The following is a 6,212-nucleotide window of genomic DNA, read 5'->3' on the forward strand; positions in this document are numbered from 1 at the left end:
AAAACGAAAGAAAAAGGGTGAGATCCAGCGCGGGGCAGGAGGAGCAGCAGGAGGGCGCTGCCAGCCGGGGGGCCCCGTCCCTCCCACGCTGGGGCTGCTCCCGGCACTTGTGCTTTTGCTTTGCATGTCGAGGGGTGGGGACCCGCCAGCGGCACCCACGGGCCAGGGCCCCCGTCTCACACCGGAGCAGCTCGCCCAGACGGCAGAGGTAGGCCTGATACTCTTCCATCCCCGCTTGTCTTCAGTTCAGGCTAACGGGTTTAAATTTTACTTCCCCCCCCCCCCCCCCCCCCCGATTTTTGCAACGCAGACTTGGTGCCTCTTCTTGCTTGCGCTAGGAGCGCCGAGAGGGGTGTCAGGCACCCTGCCGAGGGGCAGGGGGCACAGGGTAACCACCAAGCCCTGTGAACCTCCAAAAGTAAATGAGTAGCAGCAAGGGGACGCAGGCTAAGCCCAGGGTGAGGAGCTAACGGCCCCACTGACAGAAAGCGAGTGCCTGGGAGTGCTCACGAGATGCCCTGTGTCTCCAGGGGAGGGGAGAGGTACAGCTTACCCCAGACCAGCCAGCCATCAAGTTTCAAACCCTACTTTTCATGCAAGCATCAAGAAGCCACATTTAAGAATAAGCCCAAATGTGGCTGCTCTGAGCCTTTGCAAAGCCCACAAGCTGCTTGTGAGGGGACCCGTCTGCAGGTGGGCTTTGAGGCCACACAGCCCCATCTCCGCGAGCCCAGAGAGAACCGGAGAGAGCCCATCACTCTGGGTCTCGCTTGGGTTCATCTCACTGCATTTGTCCCATGGGTTTTCTTCAGCGCTCTGTCCCTCACAGGAGGCAGCACGCTGACTTTCCACTGGCAATTTTCCACTTGGTTGCCAGAAGCGGGCAGGGAGGAGGCAGGGTTATCTGTGGCCCAAGCAGGGGCACATGGCTGCGCTGCCGGGGGGACTGCTGGCGGTTTGGGTGGAAAACTCGTAGCTTTGGTGCTCATTGCCACTCACATCTACCAGGGACATCAGGGTGTGCCGGGAGGGGAGAAGAGGCGTGGGGGATTAGGCTAATACACTGCTGCTAGGGGTTTATTTTCCCTTTTAAACCAGGATGAATAGCAACAGGGGACAACAAGTGCTTTTACTAAGGATTAAGAGGCAAAAGCAGCATCTTTCACACAGCATTAATGCAGAGTATTTATATTTTCCTGCATATTTTTGGGATTTACCCAGGCAAAATCCCCCCCTGGTGTCCCCAGCTGCCTGCCTGACTCACCACTGCCAGCGCACAGCCAGCCCCCCAGCCCAGGGAGCTCCCGCCAGGGCTCCAGCCCCACAGCCCCTTCCCAAAATTTCAGTGACAGAGGGGGAAAGTCTCCCTCCAGCAGGTGACGGCAACTCTGTCGCTCCTCCCAGCATGGACATGGGCAGAAAGGAAGGGAGCATGAGCAAGGCAGAGGGTCAGCACACCACAGAAACACTCAGTTACCTTAATAATGAGAAATTAATGAAGGAACAAATAGAAAGAAACCTTTTCATTCTGCTGTGCCACTGCCCCACAGTCCTAATCTATAAAATATTGGCTGTTCCACTGGAACAAACATTCAGCACCTTTAGTGACTCAAGTCCCAGTTAACCATGGAAATCGGACGGGATGAACAGACGCTTGCTCTGCAGCAGAGTCAAAGTGAAAAAGCTGCTCTCACCCGTATCGCTTTGCAAACAGCATTGGCAAATATACTCCAGCAACTCAGAGTATGACTGGTGCATGGTGCAGAACCGGCGCTGGGTGAGGGGAGGGAGGGATGCTTTGGAGGCGGTTGGTACCCGGGCTGGGAGGTGCCGCCGAGGAGACCCCCGGGCTGGGGCTGGGCAGGCAGAGCGCACAGCAGGGCAGGGGTTCTGCTGTGTCAGGACAAGCACAGGAAAACACAGGAGGCCCCGAGGATGCCTAACAAAAGCGCTGCGGCCTCTGTGGGTAGACGCTACTAAAGGATTAGAAAAAACCCTCTCCACAGTTAGCAGAGCAAGAGGCAACATCGCCCCTGTGGAAGAGGGGATAAAACCCAAATACCTACCAGAAAACTGCTTCAAGGGAGAAAAGCCTTTATCCTCCCCTGACATTTTTTAAAAGAACTAAAGTCAATCCCATGCAATCATAATTTTATATTTCTACCATTTCTATTTTCAGTTAATACCCATTTTATTACTACTAGTAAGTATATCTGCTGAAACAGGACAGCAGCAGTCCAGGTGACAGAGAAAAGGAGCGGTTACAGGGGGAAGCCCGGCACTGGACACCGCTGCCCTGCTCTGATCCCTGGGCCACCACCTCTGCCTGCACAGCCTCAGCTGGACACTAGATTTACATCTGAAATGACTCCTGCGCACTTCTTCCTTTTTCTTTAGGCTGTGGAGGAGAAAGAGGAAAAACAGAAGCGAGGTCCTGCTCCGCGGCACTACCGAGCCCCCCCCCAGAGGGGTAAGTCAGCAGCTGACACCAGGCCGCCAGGCACAGCCCAGGCCATCGCTGCCACAGGCTCTACAAGTTCTTACAGCATAAAAAGCAGGCCAGCCCCAAACGCAGGGTGCCCGGGTCACCCAGGCCAGCAGCAGTCCTTGCAAGAGTGGCGCTTGGTGGTAGGATCCAGCCAGGCTGGTCTCTTACCTGGTTCTGGGAGGGAGCAGGAGGTGCTGGTCAGCATCCCAGGTTCCTCCAGGGTCATCAAGAGGGGACCAGGCACAATGCTGCAGCAGGGGTAGCACCCATAAACATGGGCTACAATCCCCCCAGCTGGTTTAAGAGTCTCTCCTTCACTGAGCTGGGTTTTAAGAGCTGCTGTGGCTGGATTTACTAACTAGAGCTTCTGTGGACCTGGGCAGTCATAACCACCGTCAGGTGAGGACCCTGGTTGCTCCCAGAGGAGTGATGGGCTCTGATGTAGGCACGGTCCTCACAGGTGTTGTGGCCGTTAGTGACTGTTCCCACATCCCCAGCTCCTGCACTTGTTCATATGGAACATACGGATACACGGCTGCCCTGCAGCATATAGAAAATACTTTACACAATACATGCCCTGCTTTAACAAGCGTCAGCGAGCCCTGGTTGTAAAGGCTGTCTACAAAACTCACCTGGGGCTTCTGACTCATCACGTACAAGTCAGAATTGTTCACCCAGTGCCCTGACGTGGCTGACCGTGGGGTCTGCTCAGCAAAATAAGGGTGGAAAAACCATTCAGGGGCAGAAGGAAGCCGTGCCTGGGGAGAGTCTCGCACCTACCACCGCAGCCAGCCCCCTGCACCGAAGGGAAGCAAACACAGCACACGCAGCAAAATTTCCTCTTTCTGGAGGTTTTTTTTTAACATACTGCTGGTTTTTACACAGCATGTTTGGCTGAACTTGTGCAATGTCGCTGCTCAGGATTTCCAAAGCACGGTTTCTCACATTGCTGTGTTGTTACCCCCTCTCGGAGGGCAGCGGCTCTGGCAGGGGCGTTTCTGGGTGCCCTGGGCAAGCGCCCTCGCTGCTCCCTGGCTTAGCTGGGCTGTCTCAGAGCCCTGGGGCTGCAGGTTTATGGTGCTGCAAGCGCATCCCTGCCCTGGGGCCAGGCTGGAGGGAGCAGAGGGTGGTGTGGTGGGGAAGCTGCGGTGCAGCGGGCATGAGGGGATGCACTGGGAGGGCAGCAGGAAAAATGCTAGTGTGCTCTGTGTGTGTGTGTGTATGTGTGTGCTGGGCTGTAACAGATGGGCTGGGACTGCACCTTGTCCTTCCCTCTGTGTGTCTCCCAGCCCAGTGATGGAGACACGGTGGATTTAGCCTCGTGGGAATGCAGCCTGAGGAAAAGGAGCATGATTCAGCCTCCCTGACTGGGTGATAGGAGCCCCTGGGCAAGAGACGAGATGAAAGACAACATTGTTTAAAAAAAAAAAATATTACAAAAAATCATTGGAAGGAAGACGTGTGTAATGCAGGTTTAAGGCTTTTGCTTGCAAGTGCCCCTGCAGATGCTCCCCAGCCAGGCACAGCCCTGCCCCAGCAGCGCTGGGTACACAGGAGTGGGACACCTGCGCGGGCAGCGAGCGAGGGCACCGCAACCTCACCCGAGCACCTCGCTGCTGCCACTTCAGAGCAAACTTCAGGCAAGAAGCTGAGATATTCTGGGTGAAAAAAATGTGAAAATCAACCCAAGCCAAAGCTGTGCAGCTCCCTGTGATCCACCCTTGCTCTGCCAGGCCGGGCACCCCCACTGTGGGGGACAGTGCTGGTACTGGGGAAGCCAAGAGGCACAGAGGGGCTCTCGGGAGTGGGGGGATGCACCCGGTCCTTGGTGCCCGCCTCCCGCTGCCAGTGCACAGCCCAGGGACCTACGACACGGTCGTCTGCCTCAGACATGCTGGCAGGACCAGGACCAGGACCATGATGGGAAGCCCGGACACATCACGCTGAGGAGTTTGCCGTAACAGTAAAGATGGGCATGTCTTCACAGGGCCTCAGCATCACCATGGAAAACCAAGCTGAAGGAGGGCATCCCTCCCATCCTCCCCAAGTACCAGTCCCCACTAAGCAGCTCCCAGCCAGCCTGCTCTGCCTGTACCTATATCCAGCATTTTTTCAAACCCAGCAAGGCAATTTCTGACTACCTGGGGAGGATGTACTGGTTTTGGCCGACTGCTTTGGCTCGATCCCAGTACAGAGGAGAAGGGAGGAACCCGCACGAAGCAGGCACCGCTGTCAGGAAGCCCCAGAGGGGTTAACCAGCCACGAACCCCAGGGCATGACAGGTACCCAAAACCCAGCCACATCCACAACCCTCTCCCGGTTGCTTGTCCCAGTCCAGCTCCAGCAAATGGAAACCGAAGCCCTCGGCCCAAGTTGCCCACCAGTAACAGATAAAACCTAATGAGTAGGTGAGCACCAATTAGCTTTCCTGCATGATTAAGAGATTACTCAGATTTTTAATATTAGCTGTGGAGGTTTGTGCGTAGAAAGTTGGGCGGAGAATTAATAAAAGAATTGGGAAGCCTCTGAACAGAAGGCTAATTCACTCTATGGCTTATTAATTGCTGCTTCTGGAGTTTAATGGGATTATTTCACAAGCCATTTTGCTCTACTGGTTGTGTCAGATGCTGGCTCCCTGGAAGAAAGGAAGACTTCTCAGTCTCACTGGACTCGTTACTCAGTGGCACACAAGAGAAACTGCCCAAACAGACACGGAAAAGCTGCCCCTGCGAACCATTTCATTTTGATGATTTTCTGCTTTCACCCAAAGCTACTTCAGAGTTTCAGTGCAATCACACTGGCAAGGGCTGAACGTTGACTTCATATTGGCTTCATTAGCAACTGTTCACATTTTAACACCTATACCTCAAAGCACAGGAAAAAAGTCACGGATTGCAGCAGGGTATAATTTTGTCTTCACATATGTGCCTTTGGCTTCCTGGTTGGTACCAAAAAACTTCTCCCACTTGGACCTGCAAGTTAATTCATTGTGCTGAAGCAAAAGGCAAACGTGAGAGTGTTTGGACAGAGATCTGAATTTCCTCTATATTTATCAGATCTGTTTTTTTTTTTTTTTTCTGTCTGACAGTTTCAGATAGTATAAGCTGCTTCCCATGCAAACAATTTTAAAATGAAGTCCACCTACAGTCACCTTTGTGACAGTGTTTCCAACATCCACAACAGTCACATGTGCCAGGCAGGTAGAGGAAAGGCTTAGAAAAAGCAGTTGTGAGAAAGATGAATTTAATATAATGCAGGTAGCTCTGCAGCAAAAAGTGTTTAATAAGCAGGCCAGTCATCCCTGCTTGCACGCAAGGAAGTTTTATCTTCTACTTATGAAAGAGAAATGAAAAAGTTGACCCTGATTCAGCAAAAACCACCGACTTGGGACTTGCACCCCCTCTGCAGCAGCCCCAGCTGCACTGGGGAGAATGGTCATTTGTCCAGCACGTGTGTCTGGCTTATTTACATGAGGGGCAGGTGTCAATCTCTCGTCTTCTCGGCGGTCTGTAGCCGTGGTGCAGGTGGGAAGTTTCTGAGGGGCTTTCCTGGGAAGACCAGAAGAATGTTAAACTCCTGAGTGCTGTGTGAGGCGAGAGGATGCCCCTGCCCACGGCGGGGCAGCGAGGAGGGATGCAGGCACAGCACTCACTGGAGCATCTCTGTGCTGGCTGCATGCTCGGGCACGGGGAGCCAGCGCAGCTGGAGGCAAAGCGAGATTCAT

General features: G+C 53.8%; 1 protein-coding gene across 1 annotated transcript in view; it reads left to right on the forward strand.

Moving 5' to 3' along the window:
• Nucleotides 1-6,212, forward strand: part of GPR174 (G protein-coupled receptor 174) — a 20,888-nt gene continuing 14,676 nt past the window's right edge. The window contains exons 1-2 of the mRNA XM_080366366.1: nucleotides 1-208; nucleotides 2,398-2,470. The gene's annotated coding sequence lies outside the window, so the exon portion shown is untranslated. The remainder of the gene's footprint in view (nucleotides 209-2,397; nucleotides 2,471-6,212) is intronic.

Source organism: Falco punctatus, assembly GCF_963210335.1.
Source record: "Falco punctatus genome assembly, chromosome: 15".
Classification (NCBI taxonomy): domain Eukaryota; kingdom Metazoa; phylum Chordata; class Aves; order Falconiformes; family Falconidae; genus Falco; species Falco punctatus.